The sequence below is a fragment of the Drosophila mauritiana genome, chromosome 2R (genome assembly GCF_004382145.1).
Source record: "Drosophila mauritiana strain mau12 chromosome 2R, ASM438214v1, whole genome shotgun sequence".
Classification (NCBI taxonomy): domain Eukaryota; kingdom Metazoa; phylum Arthropoda; class Insecta; order Diptera; family Drosophilidae; genus Drosophila; species Drosophila mauritiana.
Genome location: NC_046668.1, coordinates 286,415 through 310,487, shown reverse-complemented (window position 1 = coordinate 310,487; position 24,073 = coordinate 286,415). Strand labels below are relative to the sequence as shown.

General features: G+C 40.6%; 1 long non-coding RNA gene across 1 annotated transcript in view; it reads left to right on the top strand.

Annotated features, from left to right (window-relative positions):
- The window catches only part of LOC117136640, a 28,125-nt gene extending 10,828 nt beyond the window's left edge, over nucleotides 1-17,297 (top strand). Inside the window, exon 2 of the long non-coding RNA XR_004459110.1 lies at nucleotides 16,302-17,297. This is a non-coding gene — a long non-coding RNA (uncharacterized LOC117136640). The remainder of the gene's footprint in view (nucleotides 1-16,301) is intronic.
- Nucleotides 17,298-24,073: the final 6,776 nt, after the last annotated feature.

Below are 24,073 nucleotides of genomic sequence, written 5' to 3'. Positions count from 1 at the left end.
CAAAGGGAGCAGTCAGTGGCCTGCTCTTCTCCACCTTCTGCCTCTTAGGCGTTTCCGTCGGTGGCGTTAGGGTGGAGTTTGCCCGCTTCGAAGCAGAGTTGGACCTTTGATCTAGCGGCTGCGGTGTCTTGGCCAGAGACAAATCTTCTGCGGGTGAATTGCCCTGCTGAAGGTAACGAAGATTCCACTTCGTTCTGGCCCCGCTCAGCACTTTACGGTTAGGGTCATCTATGTGCTTACTACGCACATGAAATTTGGAGTTCTTTGCAAGGCTCAGTGCACTCCTCCGTAGTACTCAGAGCCACGACCGATTGCTTCTTGGACTCCCAAGTAAATGCAGCACCTGCAGCGAAGAAGGACCAGCCACTAAAGGACTTCCAGTTCGCGTCGACATAACCATGGATGGGCTGACCATTGCTTTGGTTGTGCAACTTCAGCCGTGGTGCCCTTCAAATATCCCAATATTCGTTTGGCCCCCACTTCATGTGCAGGTCGACATTCCGTTGTGCAAGCTTTGTTACGGAATGTATGATATCTGGCCGGGTTATCATCGCCAGATACATCAGTGAGCCAATAAATGACTGATGCGCCTTTTGGTTGACTCGTTGGCAGCTTTCTTCATTACATTTTATTTGAAAGCCTGCCTCCAATGGTAACGCGTTCGCCTTACTGCATACCGTACTCATTGAGAAGACTCTGAATAAACTGTTTGTGGCTAATATGGTGACTGCCAAGCTCACCATCGCGCTCGATTTCCATACCCAGAAAATGTTTGAGAACTCCGCCATCGACGAAATCAAGTGCGCCAGATACAAGCGAGTTCACGTTGTTCAGTTCTTGTTTGTTCGAACTCACCACTACGACAACAATAGTGAAGTTATTTCCAACCTTTCGTGTATAAGTGCAAGCTTCACTAACGCAAGGAACAAAGCCAAATTGTTTAAGCACCTCGTCCAACTTCTCGTTCGAGATACGGACGCTTTGTTTGAGACCGTACAATGACTTGTATAACTTTAACACGCGCTCAGGATAGCTCTTATCCACAAACCCTTCCGGTTGCTTCATATATACCACATCTGTCAGCTCGCTATTCAGGTACGCGGACTCCACGTCCATCTGATGCATGTACATCTTGTACTCAACAGCCAGGGCTATCACCAACCTTATTCATGAATAACGTGCAACAGCAGTAAACGTTTCATCGTAATTAATGCCAAAACGTTGAGCGCAACCCTTTGCGACCAACCGGGATTCGAAACGCTCCATTTTGCCCAAGTGATCTCTCTTCACAGAAAAAACCCATTTACAGCCAATCAGCTTTTCACCTTTAGGTTGCTCTTCCAATGGCCATGTATTGTTGGCACGCAGCGAATCAATCTCTTTTTGCATCGAATCTCTCCATTCCTTAGCCTGCGCCGACTGTATTGGGCACCTGAATGTCATCGGCAGCTATGACATTCACCACGTTGTATTGTTTACGTGGCCGTCCAGTTCGACCAGTATGTAGGTTTTTAGGACGCCCTGGGCCTCTCTTACGGCCTCCTTGATTGTTGTCGTCGGTTTCTTCTGTTTCTCCCTCAGTTTCATCGTCATGACTCTCTTCAGTGGTCGCAGCTTCTATAGCAGGATTTACCTTATCTGACACAAAGTCATCAAACTGCAGATCAACAGCGTCACACTCTTGCTAGTCTTGAAGTCCAGCTAGTTCACATCAGCAACGTATGCGGCTCCCTTGCTGCCATGTTTTACCAAGTCATCTTTTAGGAATATGACATGTCTAGCATCAATAATCGTTTGCTTTTCAAGGTTGTGCAAACGATACGCCTTCGTCGTCTCGGAGTATCCGACCAACATGTATTCAACGCCTTTTGGTTTGAACTTCTTCCGGTGAGTTTTATCCAGAACAATCGCCTTCGCGCCAAACACTCTCAGGTGAGATACCGATGTCTTCTTGCCCGACCACGCCTCGAGCGGCGTTACTGCAGGCAACGTTTTCGTCTCAGATCGATTTCGCAGATAGACAGCCGTGTTAAGAGCCCGTGCCCAAACCATCTCCACCTATTGGCATGCTCCGCCACACCATTTTGCTGGGGAGTGTAAGGAACAGTTGGTTGCCGTTTTATGCCAATACTTACCAAGAAACTGTTAAATTTCTCACTGACATAATCCCGGCCGTTGTCAATTTATCAAGTATTTCGTCTCTAGTCTTTAAGAAACACACAGACACAGCGCGTTTTATCGTCTATAAACGTCGCAAAATATCGTGCACCGCCAATGGAGGGCTTATTGTTCTTCGCAAATCTTACATTTTGCACACGTTTCACACACACGTTCTTTTATATGAAAACTCATGTTTGCATCGAAGCCGAACACCATGCCATTTATGGCCATCCTTTGTAAACTTGTGTAGTTCAAGTGACCGAATTGTGCCATTTTTCCATTTGCGCTCTTATAGGCTACGACACAAAACACTTTTTTATTTTGTTTTCAAATATATACAACCCGTTTCTTTTTTGTGCTTTTAATAAAACTTCGTGTCTGTTCTTTATTTTCGCTACATTGTTGGCATTCGCGACAGACATAAAATTGCTGTAGTACTTTCACGTACAACACGTTGATCAAGTCAAAAGATCGCTTGCGCCAATACAAACGCACGGTACCATGACCTTCCGCACAAATAGAATTGTTTCCAGCTAGCATTATGTTTTCTTTATGCTCATAAAATTCTATAAATATCGATCTAGCACAACACAAGTGGGCGGTTGCACCACTATCCAAACACCAAATTTCTTTTGCTAGCTCATTATTCGTTGCCACAGGCAAAACAGTGAAATTTGTTTTCTTTACGGACTTATTTTCTTCTGGCTTAGTCGATTTCTCTTTCACTTTACAATTTTCCGCAATGTGACCGAGACGACCACACGACCAACAAGTGACATTCGATTTACCTCTCTGTTGTATGTTTGAAGAACCGCGGGCCGTGCGCAATAGGGGAAATAACGGGATCCCTGCGGCCTATAAAGGGACGGCGCAAGTCCAGCCCAGTCCAGGGCAGTCGAGGATAGTACCGGCGCGAGTTGCGCGGTCAGGACGCGGCCGCGCAGTTGCGCAGTCGGAATGTAGTCTGAAGGCGGAGGATTAGGTGTTAGTCAACCAGACCGCGCGTTGAAGGAGGTAGTGAGACGGAACTTTAAAAGAAGGAGTTTGTGAGTGAAAACGGGCAGAGAAGTCGGTAAAGAACGAGTAGTGAAAGTGAAGAGTGATCCTGGGAGTGGAGGAGCAAGGACCTGGTCTGTCTGAAAAGGTCAGTGGAGTCAGTGGTTGGTAAAGTTGGTCCCTGCCCCATCTTTAACCTAATCCAACCGGCAGGTTGTCCTTCGGAGGAAACGACTGGGACTTGGCGTGTTCGAAATGAACAGTGGAGTCAGTGGTCGGCAAAGGTGGCCCCAGGGCGAGCGTTGCCACGCCCGTGGACAATACGCCCTGCCCCATAACAATATCTAATCCCGGTCGAGCCGGCGCGTCGTCCATTGTTAAGGAAGCTTAGGGCAACGAAGGAGAAACGCTGCAGGAGCAGCGCGATCACCGGAAGCGTCACTTGTAAAAATAGTACAATAAATCGACTATAATTAGAAAAAAAAACCGTTCATTACAGTTTCAATGCTATCATTTGGACCCATTTTCAAATATAACAATTGTTTAAACAAATTAATACAACTCGCGGGGCCTTTTGGCGTATCTATTTCCTTTAATTTGTTCCACGTCCAACGCTCTTTTACAGTGTTTCACATTATTTATTTGTGACGGTTTTATGCTCAGTATGATGCTCGCAAGCGCTTTCTCGTCTTTGGCGTCGAACTGCGCATTTTGTTCTTCGCTCCCATTTTCGCTTTTTGTTAAGCTACCGCATACTGGCATAATTCAGTATGTATCAAAACGATTTTCATTTGAATAGCCCATGCACTATAATTGTCATCAGAGCATCACTTGTCCAGAATGTCCAGAATAATCGCGCACGAACAATTCACTTTCACACGTTTGTGTTTTTCACACACCAATTCTATCAATACATACCTATACATATATGTACATGCGGGTCCAGAAACTCCAGAATATTCTACCGACGAATTATTCAATTTCACACGAACTCTTTTTACACAATCCTCGTCCTGTTCGAGATCAATTTATTAGGAAAAACACGCCTTGCGATGCTGTTGTCGTCAGGAATCCTCCAGAGGTGAGGGGCTCCCTTCGCTGGCTACTCCGGGGAGTCCGGGGAGCAGGAGATTGTTATTTACGTTGAGAGGAACTTTCCTCTTTTAACTGCCAGCCTTGTGGCATGGCAGAGTAATTAACAAAAATATATTTTACGACGCTTAGTCGGAGTTGACGAGCTGCCGCTCCTTATTCTGGTAAATGCAAATTCAAACTGAACTTAAAATGATTCTTAAAGCTAACAAGGACTCGCAGCGGCCACGCAAATATGCTGTGTTTGCCGGCTGCGCACGGGTTTCCGGCCCAATGCTGGGTCAGCACTTTGATATTATGTTTCATACACTGAGACAACTGTTCTAGTCCGTTGGCTTGTGTTAACTACTCCCCCTTCAAGATTACGGCCTTCCTCGGATGGTCTTAATTCGGCGATCATCCCGTTTAATTGGATTGCAGATCTTCGCGCTCCGATGAACCGTAGACAGGTGATGCCAATGCAAATCAATGCGCAACTAATCGATGCTGCGATAAATATCATGCGATGTGAATGATTGGTATCAATTTCTCTCCCGCACTCTTTGATAAACTCCAAGTTACGTTCACTCAGCGGGTGAAGATAGGGGAGACTCAGAATATCTCTGTTGGCGGTGATATTCAATGATAGGGAACTAGCTACCCCTCGAGCTCGTATTTGGGCCTTGTCGTGTTTTATAAAGGTGGTGTCATTTATCACGACGCGATCGTTTAAGGTAATGAGATGCGTGCCACGTAGATAGACTTCTGTTCCGTCGTCCACCGTGACCCTAGCTAGCCGGTCATTGATGATGATGATTCCCTCATCCACGCGGGTAAGCGGGTGTAGGTCGCTTGGCTGTGACTTGCAATGCGCTAGAACGCCTGCGTGTAGTTCCCTGGTGCATGAGCTTTCCGTTGATAGTTGGCAAAAGGTAGCTCCCGGTGTTGGGGTGAAGTTTTTGATTGTATGGACTTCTTCTCCACACTTTGCTACCATGTTGTCGGTTATTCGCAGCATAACCCCTTTACAAGTGACCGGGAAAATGGTGACCTTCTTACAAGATAATTTTATTTTGGGGAATTTGATAATGAAATGTATTATGGTAGAGGATTGTAACCCCTATGGGGGTATCTGTGGACTGACAATATTAAATTTTGTAACTCCATCATTAGTATTCTATTCCTAGCCAGCAGTGTCTCATATAAATGGCCGGTGGTGATGTATTTTGTTAGTCGCTTTTTTTTGTTCGCTGAGGTTTATCCCATTACCAATTAATTTTATCCTAAAACTAAAACATTGTGCCGTTGGCAACGGACTTATGATAATGTCTATTATGGTATATGGAAGTTTGCCAAACGGCTGATAATAGGTAGTAATAATAAAAAGTTTAAAACTAAGGGAGAGAGTCATTTTAGGTTGTCTTTGTGGACCACCCTCCCTTCAATGAGGACCGTGGTCCCCAGGTCGTCTTTTATGGCTTTTTCCTCACACAAGGGAGTGAGTTTATTGCCAAGCCTTCTATTAGTTTTGACCTAAACCTTTTCGCCCACTTCGAAGACTCTGTTTTGTCGAGATGGATTCTCTCTAGACCTTAGCGCGTCTTGAGTACTCTTAATTTTTTCAGCAATCCGTTCTTGTGTGTCGTCCGTGGATTCTTGTATTGCGTCGACTGGCCTCTTATCGATGACCGAATGGATTGATTTGTTATACCTGGTAGTGGCTAACAAGATTATCTCCACAGTATCACTTATGCCCTTGTCAGGCACCGGGCGAGCTCTAGTAGAGTGCTGTGAAAACGCTCCACTTGCCCGTTTGAGACACTGTGAAGGGGCGGCGCATTCGTGATGCTGACGCCAAAATGTTTGGTAGCATTGCCGTGATTGTGTGCGATTTCAACGAAGGTTCGTTGTCGTAGTAGACCATTTTGGGCCTCGGGAAGAAATTCATTACCTGTAATAAGGACGGTTTCATATCATCGATGGTCCTAGACTGCAAATTTTGAAAACTTTTCAATGCACGTGAGGAAATATTTCTTATCGGTTGAGAAAATATCTATATGAAGAAATTCTCCCATATGAGAGGGGATTGGTGATTCTCAAATCTTCTGTTTTTTGGGTGTCTATCGTACTTGGCTTTAGCGCAAGTTCTGCAAATTTAAACGATTTCATTGGCCAGTTTGGCCATTTTTGGGAAGTAGTACGCCGTGAGCACTTGCTTCACATTTTCTTGGGCCGATCGGTGGTCCCTATTATGCTCTACCAATACGATCTCCCTCTTTTCCTGGACTCAAAAAATATCTGTAACACGATTCTTGCAGTGCCAGAATTTTGCTGTCAGGTATCTCCGAACTAAATCTTCCTGTACCATTGCCAGAGTATGCAAATCGCAATGGAGGGCGTTAACACCCTAAGGAACTATAGTGAGTAATGACTCCTTGCCGGTGAAGTTAATTGCGTGCCGTATCTTGTTCTTGAAATGGAAAGCGGGCCTCTTCTAGAATTATTTAATTATGGACGCAATTTATGGGCTTGTCCATTGTTTATATTGTATATATCTGGGAAATTACACTATGAATGATCGCCACGCACGAGTCTGCGTCCTGTCCGCAACCAGATGTTCCTTTCCAGGCTTATAGGTTACTTTCGCACCCATTTCGTCGATTCGTGCCTTCCACCTTTTAATCTTTGCGTAAGGGTTGGAATCGGCCACTGCGAACTCTAACGGCTGATGTAGATAGTTAAATCCTTCACCGCATACGAGTATTGTCGCAGCTTAGCTTACGGCCAAACGATGGCCAATAGTTCCCTTCGTTTGCGGCGTAGTTCATTTCCCTCTTGGGAATGTACTGCTCCAATACCGTTGGTCGAAGCATCCGTCGTTAGATGGAATGGCTTCTTGTAATCCGGGTATCGTAACATAAAATTCTCGGATGCCAGAATGTTGCTTAGCTTTTCAAATGCATTTTTTGCCGTTTCATTAAAATCTACTTGGATGTGTCGCGTTCTATGTCTGCCAACACTTCCGTTCTCGCCCTTTAAGATGTTCAAAATAGCCCTTCCTATTGCCGCAAAGTCCTTAATGAAGCATCTATAATAGCTCGCGAGGCCTAGGAACGATCTAACCTCATGCACTGTTCTCGGTTCGGGAAATTCTTTTATGGCCCTGACCTTTGTACATGTACCTTGGACATGTATGTGCTGTGGCAATACGTTTGTTTAGGCGGCTCTTCAATTCTTTGTAAACCACATAGCCTCAGTAGTTTGCAGTATGTTTTTCCCCGCAGTTACTGCATTTCTTCACCGACTTATCTTTCTTATTTTTGGGGCAGTTAGTAGTAGTATGAGGTTCGCTACAAACCACAAAAATTGACTTTAGGGTGTAGTATATATTTGTGTGGCCGTATTCTTGGCAATTAGTACATTAAACGGGATTGAAGCGTTTGTGCGGCTCCTCCACGGTGATCCTCCGGTGTAACAAGTACTGTAGATTGTATATTGGATGCATTTCGTTATTCTTTAGTGGTTCTCTGGGTCGAGTTCTATTTTAAATAGTGGCTGCGGAACTTTGTCTTTGTTTTTAATATTAATACCCGTTTTTGCAGAAAAGTTTTTGACCTTCAGAGCCTCAATTATTTCGGCAGTTGTCACTGTTGCTTCAATGCCCTTAAGTACTACCTGTAGCCCTTTGCAAATTTTTAATTTGTAAGTGTAGTAGTTTTTACCAGCTTCATTTAGGTATTTAGTCACTATACGGTGGTCTGCTTCTGATTTAATCTGTAGTTTTGTTTCATGAATATATCCTTTTTTAAATGGAATAATGTGGAATTTCCTTTCACCAACCACTGCAACGAGTACGTTTCTACTCTGTTCCCGTATGAGAACGCGTATAAGTTATTGCCCTGCAACCGATTCTCTCACATTTTGTGTTTCTACATTGTTCTGGGTAAACACTAGTGCCCAAAATGCTGACCAGAGGTCTGCGTAGTCTCCGCTGCGATCAACGCCAACGAACGGTTAAGCGCGACATCAACACTTCTCCGCTGCCGACGCCCGCTGCGACGCTTCCGACGACTTCACTTGATTACTAGGGACTTAGGGAAACATTTTGTATGCTAGTTTTAGTTTCAAATGATCAATTACAATAAACGGTCGCTTGCGATCTTCAAAATAAAACCAATTAACTGTAATTATTAACTGGCGCCCGAACAGGGACCAGGGAATAAACGCGAACGAAAGGCAAAAATTCTAAGTCGCGGAGCAAAATCTAAATTTTCGTTCGTTTCGTTTCGTTTATTCTTTGGTTAAATTGTGCCGAAGAAACTCGCGTAAGTCATTAAAAAACAAAATTCACGGTCGGCTATTTTCGGAGGAAAATACTCATCGGCAATAGCATTGTCCATTCGTGGATCACATTTTCTGTCAGGCCACCCCGCAGAAAATCTTCTTTGGAGTGCTGACGTGGATTCCCCAGTAGCCAACGCAAAAAGGATAACATTCACCCATCCAGGAGGAGTGACCGCAACAATTTTATGTTAATTAAACGCAAAACGAAGAACAGCAATTTCGCCGAAAAGAAGAAGGAAAATTAGAAGTAGAACGCCGAGAACTAACGGAAGAGCAACACGGATAAGTGTTAACAGTGCAATCCAAAACGGTGAAACGACGAAGTGACGACACACGTAAAGTAAAATCAAAAAAGTAAAAGGAAAAATAACGGCAAAAGTAACGGCAAAAGTAAAGACGACGAACGGCGGAGAACGGCTGCGTGAGCCAAAGCGCAGACAATAAGGAAAAAAAAGAACAACAACAGCGCAGCAGCAGAAGCAGCCCGCCAAAAGGAAGAGGAATAAGAACACGTCGACGACGAAGAAGATGATGCTGAAACAACCGAAGAGGAGGCAGAGAGACGACAAGAACCTGGAAAAGTGCACTGGAAAAAACATCAGCAATTTAAAATTCAGGCATCCACCCATAATAAAACATAAGTATAACAAAAAATAAAGTATATTATTCTTATTATATTACTATTATTATATTATTATTATTATATTATTATTAATATATTATTATTATTATATTATTATTATTATATTATTTATTATTTTATTATTATTATATTATTATCATTATTTTCATTCTTATTATTATTATTCTCAACCCAGTTCCTAGAGATCTTCTGCAAGAAAAATTTCCTTATTTACTGTTCCCTTTTCTCGTACACTGTTCTCAAATCAAAATAACCGCGGCGAGCTAAACTTTTATTGCATGCAAAATTGAAAAAAAAAGAAATGAAAGATAAATAAGCAAACACATACACACGCATTCCATATTTTCTGCCCACAACTTTTGTTAAGTTCAAATTGGTTTAGGTTTAGGCTTGTTTTGTGCAGTTGTTGTCCGAATTAAAAGCCAACATGGCAACCCTAATAATATAATAAGACCATCAGCTTTCAGTTCAAATGAAAGACCGGTGCCCTCAGAAAGACCCGACCTGCCTGAACAGCATCGCGTAGACATGAGTGTCGAACAGTTGACAGCATTAATTGGCCGAACGGTGTCCCAAATTTTACCTGGACTGATAAAACAAATGAATAACGATACGCTTGACTTTACTGACGTGAGCGATCAAGTCGTCGAGCCCGAATACAGAAATAATTTAGTGGGCAGTGACCTTTGGGTGCCTGATATCGTAAAATCGATCAGGGAATTCTCTGGAAATCCAGCAGAATTTGGGTCTTGGAATCATGGAGACTTATACCCCATTTGTGGGTACTCCAAAATATTATGGTATACTTCATACCATAAGAAATAAAATTGTTGGAAGTGCTGATGTGGCACTCGAGTCCTACAGCATTCCGCTGGACTGGAAGGCCATGTCGAGATGTCTCACTCTGCATTACGCAGATAAACGGGACATAACTACCTTGGAATACCAAATGTCAACTTTGGTTCAAGGCCACCAGCAGTCGGTGGAAGACTTCCACCAGGACGTCTACAAAAATCTTTCTCTTATTCTAAATAAGGTCGTCTGCATGCAAATGAGCCGAGAATCCGAGCACTTTGTTACAAAAATGTACAGAGAAAAAGCTCTGGATACTTTTATTAGAGGCCTTCGAGGAGATTTACCTCGCCTTTTGGCAGCTTTACATTACTGCCTTAAACTTTAAAATGAAACATTCAGGTCAAACCATGCGGCAAATAAGGGTCAACAGTCGAGTTTCAGAGGAAACGAAAAACCCATACCGGCACCCGCAATTTTCAGCCGTCGAATGCCTTTGGCCATCGACAGCCTCCACCGGTCCCTCCACGAAATCTCATGAGGAGACCTCCACAATATTTAGGCCAGTCATTCCCGGCGCCAAGGCAACATGTGTCTAACCTCGGTAATGCACCGTTCATCGCACCCCAACAAAACTATCAACAGTAATGGCAACAATATAATGCCCCACCCCGTCCCTTTGCGACCAAACCACAACCAAGACCAAAACCAATGGACGTGGACAGCAGTGTACAGACGCGAAACGTTAATTATATGAATAGACCACACTCGGACATAAACAAACGACAAAGGAACTACAACATCCAAGCAATAGACATGAGACAGCCAAGTATTGAAATAACTGGGTCCAGTTCAAGCATGGCAGGCTATCAAAGGTCGATACAAGAATATGAAACCCAGAACGATATAAACGGCACCCTAAATGAATACTGTGATGGCCAAATAGACAATTTTGACAGCGAACAACGAGACCACGAGTTGCATTTTTTAGAGTAGAAGACTTCTCACTACCAAAGACACTAGAATAACAAGATGCGTAACGGCCATACAAATTTTTGGCACGCGATTTTTTGGCCGTGGCTCTAGAGGTGGCTCCAGGCTCTCTTGAGTTTTTGTTCGAGAGAGAAAGAGCGGAGAGCGCTACAGCAAACAGCTCTTTTCTACGCATACAGTGATAGCATACAACTGTATGTGTGCACACGTATGCTCATGTATTGTAAATTTGACAAAATATGCCCTTTACCTTAGAAGTTCGTTGACTTTAAATCTATATTATTTTTTATCAATTGGCACCATGCGAAAAATTCTTGTTTTGCATTGCCTCAACGTTATTATTATTTAAATAAAGCTTAGAAATAGTAATAGACGAATCTATGTACATCACAAAATAAATTTCGAAAATGACTTTATATTAGAATACTTGTCATTAGGGTATTCAGCTTGCGGCGTGAGAAAAATTAATAAGGCAATGATTGTTGAGTGCTTGTGTCCCCGCACTTCGTGCCTGACGATATGACTTTTGCAACGAACTGTTTTCATATTTTTATTTATTTTATTAATTTTTATTTTCTACTACGTATTATTATTTTTTATGAAATATAATTATGAAATATTATTATTTTTATTATTTATTAATAAAATTATTATTTTTATTATTTATTAATTAAATTATTATTTTTTTATGAAATTAAAAAATAATTATTATTTTTATGAAATATTTATTTCTCAATGTTATGTCTTCTTTTTGGAAAATTTATGTTTCAAATTACAGTAGTTATAATAATTTCCTTTGTATTTGCTTTAATTATTATTATAATAATTATTATAATAGTCAGGGAATTTTTATTTTATTTCATCATATTGCTACGAAATTGGCCACAACTCCAAATATGTAAATTCGTTTCTTCGATCAGAATTGATTTCGGCCCGAAAATCGTCTTCTAGCACAGCACGCACACATATACGCGTTCTCGTCTCTTGTTTTTACTCACACAAGCAAGCAAATTCTATTTTTATATTTCTTACGCTCTCAACGTGAGCGAGCGGAAAGAGAGCAAATTTGGCCTTCACCAAAAAAGTGGCTGCATAGTGCCAAACGAATGTATGGCCGTTACGCATCTTGTTATTCTAGTGTCTTTGTCACTACCATACTTCGAATGTAGAGTGGGGAGTGGAAAGGTTTTAAGAGGGTTGATTGACACAGGCTCTAACAAAAATTACGTCCAGCCCAATTTGGTGTCGAACGCTACACCAAATAACAAGCCTTTCATAGCTGATAATCCAGACGGTGATGTAAAAACATCGCATTACAAAAGAGCAAACCTTTTCGATTTCGAAATAAAATTTTTTTTTATTATCAACGCTAAAGACTTTTGACGCCATACTTGGCAAAGACACAATGAAGGGAATGGGAGCGCAAATTGATTTAAAGAACCTAACCATGACACTGGAAAACGGGAAAAAGAGTCGTTCTCAAAGAAAAACAGTTCGAGGCTGTTAGCACAATTAGTCAGAGAATAAAACACTTAGAGATATAACAGAGAAAGAAATTAAATAAAATAATTGATTCTAATCCAGGTCTCTTCGCAAACCACAATCAGAAACTAACTTACACAATAAAGATAAGGGTAGCAATCCGAACTATAACGGATATACCGGTGTACTCAAAATTCTATCAGTACCCAATGTCTCTTAAAGACGAGGTACACAAACAAATTTCAGAACTTTTACACGATGGAATCATTCGACCCTCAAGGTCACCATACAATTCACCAGTGTGGTTTGTACCAAAAAAACTCTACTCCTCTGGCAAGAAAAAATACAGGGTGGTAATTGACTACCGGAAACTTAAGATGGTAACGGTAGCGGACAGATACCCTATCCCTGACATTAATAAAGTGTTGGCTCAATTGGGAGACAACAAGATTTTCTCAGTGCTCGATCTGAAAAGTGGGTTTCATCAGATTCTTTTAAAGGAATCTGATATTGAAAAGACCGCCTTCTCCGTCAATAATGGAAAATACGAGTTTACACGAATCCCATTCGGTCTGAAAAATGCACCGTCAATTTTCCAGCGCGCCTTAGATGATATCCTTTAAGAACATATCGGTAAGATATGTCTCATTTATATTGACGACATCATCATCTTTAGTAAAGATGATGAAACACACTACCAGAACCTTGACACCATTTTCAGAACTCTTCAGCAAGCCAACTTGAAATGACTTTAAAAAAGAATTTCACCTAACAACGGATGCTTCCAATTTCGCAGAAGGCGCTGTTCTTTCACAAGAGAACAGACCCATCTCATTTTTATCGAGAACACTCTCGAAGGCGGAAGAAAAAAATTATGCCACGAATGAGAAGGACATGTTAGCCATTATCTGGGCTCTAAAAAAGCTAAAAATTTACCTTTACGATAAAGCAAAGGTGAAAATCTTTACTGACCATCAGCCTTTGACCCATTCTCTCAGTAGTTGGGATGGGAATGCGAGGATTAAAAGAGGAATATGACTACGAAATTTTCTATAAACCAGGTAGAGAAAATACTGTAGCCGATGCTCTGTCCAGAGGACCGACAGTAGAACAGATTAACAGAGTAGCCTCAACAATGTAGAGCTCCGACAGTTCGAGCCATGGGCTGATACCTAGCGTTGAAGCCCCGATGAATGCATTTAGGAATCAAATTTTCTTCAGGAAGTCCGAGTCGGAGAATCACTCATTTAGCAATTCATTCCCGACATTCCAAAGGCATTTAGTAGATCGTAAATTGTTCACACCGGATAGTCTCTTGACAGATTTAAAGGAATATCTCAACCCTTCCGTGATTAATGGAATTTTAACATCTTTGGATGTAATGGGGAAAATACAAATTCTCTACACTATTCATTTTCAGGGTTTCAAGATTAGATTCTGTCAAACCAAATTCAAACACCTTGTTAACGAAGCCGAACAAGAGGAAGAAATACTTAGGACACATAACAGAGCACACAGAAATGCTGTGGAAAATAAAGCTCAGTTGTCCGAAAGAGTATACTTTCCTGAAATGAGGAAAAAAGTTTCGGCTATCGTGAGTCAGTGTTTGGTGTGTAAGACTGCTAAATATGACAGACATCCCACGCATCCAGAAATAAAAGAAACTCCCTTTCCAGAATATCCCGGACAAATTATTCATATTGACATCTACTCGACAGAACAACATCTGGTGCTCACGGCGATTGATAAATTTTCCAAACTGGCCATGGGAAGAGCTATTAAATCCAAAGCTGTAGAAGACGTTAGGAAAGCCTTAAGAGATATCGTGTTTTATTATGGAGTGCCCAAATTAATAGTAATGGACAATGAAAAGTCCCTCAACTCAGCCTCTATCAAATTCATGTTGACAGACCAGCTGAGTATTGAGCTCTATAAAGCACCTCCGTATAAGAGTACGGTAAATGGACAGATAGAAAGATTTCACTCCACACTCTCTGAAATAATGAGATGTTTGAAAGGAGATGGAACACACAGGGGCTTCGAGGAACTTCTCGATAGAGCCATCTATGAATATAACTACACTGTCCATTCTGTCACAAAAAAATTACCTCTAGAGGTGTTCTTCGGCAGGATAGCCGGACAATATAGACCAACTTAAGAAAAAACAGGAAACTGACATAGAATACCACAACCGGACAAGAAAGCCCATAAAGACCTATATCAAAGGGCAAGAAATTTTCGTTAGGGTTAATACAAGATTAGGTTCTAAGCTATCAAGTAGATTTAGGAAGGAACTAGTTAAGGAAGACCGAAGTACTACAATATTAACAGAATCAGGGAAATTAGTACATAAAAGTAACATTAGATCATGATTGCTTTCAGGATAATTACTATTGCCACATCAATAGACAAGTAGAACATAGAATGAACATAATGACTAACGTAACCACGAGAACACAAAATTCAATTGGAAATGATTCGACTTTGACAGATGAGTTGGCCATAGGTTTGCAGAATTAGATTGTGCTGAGCGAGTTTAAATTGAATGAGATCAGTAGCCTATTTGAAAACAATAATATGCCGATTTCTGCCTTGATGGTCGAATAAATGTTAAAACTTTCAGTCGATCTCGCATTACACAACGGAACTACAATTTGTATGTCATTAAAATCTCCCTATTGAATCAGTTAATTCCTTATTTCTTATATTTCAAAACATGATCAGTAAAGAACACTAATAATAAAAAATAAATAATAATTTAATTTGAATAATAATAAAATTTACCAATTAAAGAAAGACGAAATGTACGGAATCAATACCTTCTGCAAAGGTTCCAATGGTCTAAAAATATGTAAATATAAATTCATTAGTAATTTAGTAAAAGCCAGAACATTAAATAGAAAGCAATCAAGGTGTCAATGCAGAACACATACCAGCAATAGAGGATATAGACGACGGGCTGATATTGTTCAATGACTTCAATGGCACGGTCTACTGTAGGGACATCGAGAGACGATCGAGCGGCACTTATGTTCCTGAACGAGACCCAACAAAACCTACACCGCCACTGATACAGTGGCTCCATACGAGAAGCACTCGAGCTGCAACTTCATCCGAATAACACATCCGAGTTGCACAAACCTCGAACACACTCAACAATAAACACCTGGCACTCAAACCATTAATGCGGTGCCCAAACCACCACGAATCACCCCACCAACGATGCGTCTCAACAACATCCCGTCCTTATATTGACCGCTCGAGGACAAGCGTCAATTAAGAGGGGGGAGTTATTGCCCTGCAATCGATTCTCTCTCATCTTGTGTTTCTACATTGTTCTGGGTGAACACAAGTGCCCAAAATGCTGACCAGAGGTCTGCGTAGTCTCCGCTGCGATCAACGCCAACGAACGGTTAAGCGCGACATCAACACTTCTCCGCTGCCGACGCCCGCTGTGACGCTGCCGACGACTTCACTTGATTGCTAGGGGCTTAGGGAAACATTTTGTATGATAGTTTTAGTCTCAAATGATCAATTACAAAAAAAAAAATCGCTTGCGATCTTCAAAATAAAACCAATTAACTGTAATTATTAACTTATATGTGTGCGTGCTTGTGCAAGAAGACGCTTTTCGGGTCGAAATCAGCTCTGATCGATGAAACGAATTGGAAATATGAAATATGAAATATGATGAAATAAAATAAGAATTAGTTTAGTTTTTTAATTATTCGTTTTTTAAAATTGCCGGTAGAATTAGGTACCGTTTACATGTTTATATTTATGTTAATAATTAATTATATATTATTATACGTGTTTACAGCGCAGAAGCTTTGTGGTAACTAAACTCAAATTATGTATGCTTGCTGCTCGTGGAAATTCTGCACGCATATGGTCGGACAACACCACTAATTTTGTCGGCGCTCGGAATGAGCTGGAGGATCTTAAGCGCTTGTTCCTGAATGCATTGAATGGCGATTCATCCCTCCTCGATCGCCGCATTTTGGAGGCCTCTAGAAGGCGGCTGTCAAAACAGCAAAGCATCATTTTTAACGAGCTGTTGGCCCTGTCGTTTTGCCCGCTGATGACCTGCGCAAGCTCATTTGCCACATTGCGGCAATAATTAATTCAAGACCTTTAGTTCCTCTTTCAGAACACCCTGACGACCTTGAAGTACTAACGCCAACGCACTTCTTAGGCACGGCCCCCCTCGCCTTGTTTGCTAAGCCTGAATTTAAACTCAACCGATTGGATCGCTCTCAGCGAGTCACCTACTACCAGCAAATATTCTGGAGCCGGTGGAGACGTGAATATCTAACGCTTCTTCAGCAAAAGTTGCAAATGGCGACCACAGAAGACAGACGTTCAAATCGATGATGTCGTTTTAGTAAAAGATGGCGTCGCACAAGTTGCTGTCCTCAAAACTGCCACTGGAATCTTCAATAGAGCCGTCGCTAAAATTTGCGTTCTACCCAAATAGGATGATGTTGTCAGCCCGTGTCCTCCAACGGGGGGAGGATGTTTGGTTATGCAGCCCGCAGCTAGCAGCAGCTCATCATAAATTTGAGTTATTTATTTACCGCTCTTATACATTGCTCTGTGCATTCTGATTTTGCATTCCCCTTTATGCTATGTTCCTCTCTCTCTCAATAGAGAGCGAGCACAGCTGTTTTAATATTTGTTATGTAAAACTCAGTTAGAAATTAAGTGTTGATCGCTCCGGTACTGTTTTAATACACTTTAACTTTTAATCGGTTCGGTACGGGCATTACCGCCGTTCGCCTACAGCCCGGTGTGGCAAATTATATTAAAAAAAAAACTGAAATATTAATTTAAACATTAACTCTACGGAGCCACACCATTTCTCAAAGTCAATGAAAAAGCTCATTGCCTAAACAATATGCAATATGCCAATTATTATTATAATTATTGTTATTATAATTATTTTTATTATTTGTATTATTATTGTTATATTATTTTTAAGCTTTTTATATTGATTTTATTATTATTATTATGATTATTATTTTTATAGTTAGTGGAAGTTTATTGGTAACTAAACTCAAATTATGTATGCTTGCTGCACGTAGGCAGCGTTAGAATATGCGAACAAAGAGTGTTCGCCGATCAGTAGCGAAAACACTCAAAAACGAATTAACCGTTGCTCGCAGGCAACTTGAGTGTTTGAGTACACAAGTAGTTGAGCGATTCTTACATACATCGATGTTCATTATATATGTATATTCAACATATATATATAATATATGTAATAATCGGTACCCAGGGAACGCCACGGGGAGGTCATTACAATATGTGTTTAGACATGATAAGTAGGCAAACTATAAATATGTTCTATTTATGGGCTGTAATAAACATGTCACGGGACAGCATAAGTGGCAACTACAGATAAGTACGATTTTTTTTTTAATTTTATTAATTGGAATTAAACAAGTTTACTGCTACCTATGTGGCAGCTTGACCAGTTTTTACATAAAATTTTACAGCATAGGCATACCAATTTATACATTACTTATAAATTACTTTATAAATTAAGTTATTCTAACAATATTTAATTGATTTCTTTTCCATGAACAAATAATTATAATAATCTCGATGAAAGATCATGTGGGTGGAATCTTTTTAGCCTTCTTTTTTCGGGGGATGAATAAGCCTTCTCGCCAGGGTGTTGGGGTGGGAACCTAGTCGCCGCATATAACTTTCCGCATGGGTCCTCAATACATCGCCTATTTTTGGAATGTTAAGATCTCTTTCTATATCTCTGGTTCTCATGTACCAGGGGGAGTTACATAGTGATCTAACTACTTTACTTTGAGCAACTCTTATTTTATTCAGATTAGTTCTGGCCGTAATTCCGTATATTTGCAACGCATACTTCCAAATTGGGGTCAGGATGGATTTATACAGGCGAACTTTATTTGCCAATGAGATAAGAGCCTCGGCGATAAGAGCCACGACATTTTTGCAGCCTTTGAAAGTACTGATTGCTTGATCATAGTCGTATGTCTTTGAAACGTTAGTCCTCTGTCCAAAATCACCCCGAGGTATTTGTAGAAGGTCTCGTGTCGAAGTGTGGAGCCGAGCATGGAAATACCAGAGCAGTTCAAAGGCCTTTTTGTGAATGTGACGCAAGCACATTTGCTGCAATTAATGCCGATATTCCATTCCGTTGCCCACTTCTCGAAGGCCGTCACATATTCCTGTAGGCTCCTGGTTGCATCACTTATGCTTGTACTCCTGACCATTACCGCGGTGTCATCTGCGTAGGTTGCAATAAGAACATTTTCGTATTCAACTTCTGTACATCATCAGGAATCCGGCATATCAGAAGTATACAGCGAATAAAGAGTCGGGCCTAAAACACTGCCTTGGGGTACGCCTGCTGAGATTGTACGCGTAGACTATTTGTCGCCATCGACAACCACACTGAACTGTCTGTTCGATAGAAAGCTTTTGATAAGAAGAAATAGCTGTGACGTCAAAATGGTCTTAAGCTTACTTAGAAGACCATCATGACAAACTCTATCAAAGGCTTGTTGTATACCATGAATACAGCTGTTGTATACATCTTGTCCTCCATTGCCTCCAAAGCAAAGTTTTTCACTCGGTGTAGCTGTTCTGGAGTGCCATGACTTTTTCGGAAACTGAAATGCCACTTTGGAATAGCTTGAATAGAAGACTAATGGGCCTATATGCATCTACTTCAGTCGGTTGCTTCCGTGATTAATGGAATTTTAACATCTGTGGATGTAATGGGGAAACTACAAATTCTCTACACTATTCATTTTCAGGGTTTCAAGATTAGATTCTGTCAAACCAAATTCAAACACCTTGTTAACGAAGCCGAACAAGAGTAAGAAATACTTAGGACACATAACAGAGCACACAGAAATGCTGTGGAAAATAAAGCTCAGTTGTCCGAAAGAGTATACTTTCCTGAAATGAGGAAAAAAGTTTCGGCTATCGTGAGTCAGTGTTTGGTGTGTAAGACTGCTAAATATGACAGACATCCCACGCATCCAGAAATAAAAGAAACTCCCTTTCCAGAATATCCCGGACAAATTATTCATATTGACATCTACTCGACAGAACAACATCTGGTGCTCACGGCGATTGATAAATTTTCCAAACTGGCCATGGGAAGAGCTATTAAATCCAAAGCTGTAGAAGACGTTAGGAAAGCCTTAAGAGATATCGTGTTTTATTATGGAGTGCCCAAATTAATAGTAATGGACAATGAAAAGTCCCTCAACTCAGCCTCTATCAAATTCATGTTGACAGACCAGCTGAGTATTGAGCTCTATAAAGCACCTCCGTATAAGAGTACGGTAAATGGACAGATAGAAAGATTTCACTCCACACTCTCTGAAATAATGAGATGTTTGAAAGGAGATGGAACACACAGGGGCTTCGAGGAACTTCTCGATAGAGCCATCTATGAATATAACTACACTGTCCATTCTGTCACAAAAAAATTACCTCTAGAGGTGTTCTTCGGCAGGATAGCCGGACAATATAGACCAACTTAAGAAAAAACAGGAAACTGACATAGAATACCACAACCGGACAAGAAAGCCCATAAAGACCTATATCAAAGGGCAAGAAATTTTCGTTAGGGTTAATACAAGATTAGGTTCTAAGCTATCAAGTAGATTTAGGAAGGAACTAGTTAAGGAAGACCGAAGTACTACAATATTAACAGAATCAGGGAAATTAGTACATAAAAGTAACATTAGATCATGATTGCTTTCAGGATAATTACTATTGCCACATCAATAGACAAGTAGAACATAGAATGAACATAATGACTAACGTAACCACGAGAACACAAAATTCAATTGGAAATGATTCGACTTTGACAGATGAGTTGGCCATAGGTTTGCAGAATTAGATTGTGCTGAGCGAGTTTAAATTGAATGAGATCAGTAGCCTATTTGAAAACAATAATATGCCGATTTCTGCCTTGATGGTCGAATAAATGTTAAAACTTTCAGTCGATCTCGCATTACACAACGGAACTACAATTTGTATGTCATTAAAATCTCCCTATTGAATCAGTTAATTCCTTATTTCTTATATTTCAAAACATGATCAGTAAAGAACACTAATAATAAAAAATAAATAATAATTTAATTTGAATAATAATAAAATTTACCAATTAAAGAAAGACGAAATGTACGGAATCAATACCTTCTGCAAAGGTTCCAATGGTCTAAAAATATGTAAATATAAATTCATTAGTAATTTAGTAAAAGCCAGAACATTAAATAGAAAGCAATCAAGGTGTCAATGCAGAACACATACCAGCAATAGAGGATATAGACGACGGGCTGATATTGTTCAATGACTTCAATGGCACGGTCTACTGTAGGGACATCGAGAGACGATCGAGCGGCACTTATGTTCCTGAACGAGACCCAACAAAACCTACACCGCCACTGATACAGTGGCTCCATACGAGAAGCACTCGAGCTGCAACTTCATCCGAATAACACATCCGAGTTGCACAAACCTCGAACACACTCAACAATAAACACCTGGCACTCAAACCATTAATGCGGTGCCCAAACCACCACGAATCACCCCACCAACGATGCGTCTCAACAACATCCCGTCCTTATATTGACCGCTCGAGGACAAGCGTCAATTAAGAGGGGGGAGTTATTGCCCTGCAATCGATTCTCTCTCATCTTGTGTTTCTACATTGTTCTGGGTGAACACAAGTGCCCAAAATGCTGACCAGAGGTCTGCGTAGTCTCCGCTGCGATCAACGCCAACGAACGGTTAAGCGCGACATCAACACTTCTCCGCTGCCGACGCCCGCTGTGACGCTGCCGACGACTTCACTTGATTGCTAGGGGCTTAGGGAAACATTTTGTATGATAGTTTTAGTCTCAAATGATCAATTACAAAAAAAAAAATCGCTTGCGATCTTCAAAATAAAACCAATTAACTGTAATTATTAACTTATATGTGTGCGTGCTTGTGCAAGAAGACGCTTTTCGGGTCGAAATCAGCTCTGATCGATGAAACGAATTGGAAATATGAAATATGAAATATGATGAAATAAAATAAGAATTAGTTTAGTTTTTTAATTATTCGTTTTTTAAAATTGCCGGTAGAATTAGGTACCGTTTACATGTTTATATTTATGTTAATAATTAATTATATATTATTATACGTGTTTACAGCGCAGAAGCTTTGTGGTAACTAAACTCAAATTATGTATGCTTGCTGCTCGTGGAAATTCTGCACGCATATGGTCGGACAACACCACTAATTTTGTCGGCGCTCGGAATGAGCTGGAGGATCTTAAGCGCTTGTTCCTGAATGCATTGAATGGCGATTCATCCCTCCTCGATCGCCGCATTTTGGAGGCCTCTAGAAGGCGGCTGTCAAAACAGCAAAGCATCATTTTTAACGAGCTGTTGGCCCTGTCGTTTTGCCCGCTGATGACCTGCGCAAGCTCATTTGCCACATTGCGGCAATAATTAATTCAAGACCTTTAGTTCCTCTTTCAGAACACCCTGACGACCTTGAAGTACTAACGCCAACGCACTTCTTAGGCACGGCCCCCCTCGCCTTGTTTGCTAAGCCTGATCTAACAAAATTTAAACTCAACCGATTGGATCGCTCTCAGCGAGTCACCTACTACCAGCAAATATTCTGGAGCCGGTGGAGACGTGAATATCTAACGCTTCTTCAGCAAAAGTTGCAAATGGCGACCACAGAAGACAGACGTTCAAATCGATGATGTCGTTTTAGTAAAAGATGGCGTCGCACAAGTTGCTGTCCTCAAAACTGCCACTGGAATCTTCAATAGAGCCGTCGCTAAAATTTGCGTTCTACCCAAATAGGATGATGTTGTCAGCCCGTGTCCTCCAACGGGGGGAGGATGTTTGGTTATGCAGCCCGCAGCTAGCAGCAGCTCATCATAAATTTGAGTTATTTATTTACCGCTCTTATACATTGCTCTGTGCATTCTGATTTTGCATTCCCCTTTATGCTATGTTCCTCTCTCTCTCAATAGAGAGCGAGCACAGCTGTTTTAATATTTGTTATGTAAAACTCAGTTAGAAATTAAGTGTTGATCGCACCGGTACTGTTTTAATACACTTTAACTTTTAATCGGTTCGGTACGGGCATTACCGCCGTTCGTTATACCCTACAGCCCGGTGTGGCAAATTATATTAAAAAAAAACTGAAATATTAATTTAAACATTAACTCTACGGAGCCACACCATTTCTCAAAGTCAATGAAAAAGCTCATTGCCTAAACAATATGCAATATGCCAATTATTATTATAATTATTGTTATTATAATTATTTTTATTATTTGTATTATTATTGTTATATTATTTTTAAGCTTTTTATATTGATTTTATTATTATTATTATGATTATTATTTTTATAGTTAGTGGAAGTTTATTGGTAACTAAACTCAAATTATGTATGCTTGCTGCACGTAGGCAGCGTTAGAATATGCGAACAAAGAGTGTTCGCCGATCAGTAGCGAAAACACTCAAAAACGAATTAACCGTTGCTCGCAGGCAACTTGAGTGTTTGAGTACACAAGTAGTTGAGCGATTCTTACATACATCGATGTTCATTATATATGTATATTCAACATATATATATAATATATGTAATAATCGGTACCCAGGGAACGCCACGGGGAGGTCATTACAATTGTAATGGGGTTGTCTAAATATGTGTTTAGACATGATAAGTAGGCAAACTATAAATATGTTCTATTTATGGGCTGTAATAAACATGTCACGGGACAGCATAAGTGGCAACTACAGATAAGTACGATTTTTTTTTTAATTTTATTAATTGGAATTAAACAAGTTTACTGCTACCTATGTGGCAGCTTGACCAGTTTTTACATAAAATTTTACAGCATAGGCATACCAATTTATACATTACTTATAAATTACTTTATAAATTAAGTTATTCTAACAATATTTAATTGATTTCTTTTCCATGAACAAATAATTATAATAATCTCGATGGAAGATCATGTGGGTGGAATCTTTTTAGCCTTCTTTTTTCGGGGGATGAATAAGCCTTCTCGCCAGGGTGTTGGGGTGGGAACCTAGTCGCCGCATATAACTTTCCGCATGGGTCCTCAATACATCGCCTATTTTTGGAATGTTAAGATCTCTTTCTATATCTCTGGTTCTCATGTACCAGGGGGAGTTACATAGTGATCTAACTACTTTACTTTGAGCAACTCTTATTTTATTCAGATTAGTTCTGGCCGTAATTCCGTATATTTGCAACGCATACTTCCAAATTGGGGTCAGGATGGATTTATACAGGCGAACTTTATTTGCCAATGAGATAAGAGCCTCGGCGATAAGAGCCACGACATTTTTGCAGCCTTTGAAAGTACTGATTGCTTGATCATAGTCGTATGTCTTTGAAACGTTAGTCCTCTGTCCAAAATCACCCCGAGGTATTTGTAGAAGGTCTCGTGTCGAAGTGTGGAGCCGAGCATGGAAATACCAGAGCAGTTCAAAGGCCTTTTTGTGAATGTGACGCAAGCACATTTGCTGCAATTAATGCCGATATTCC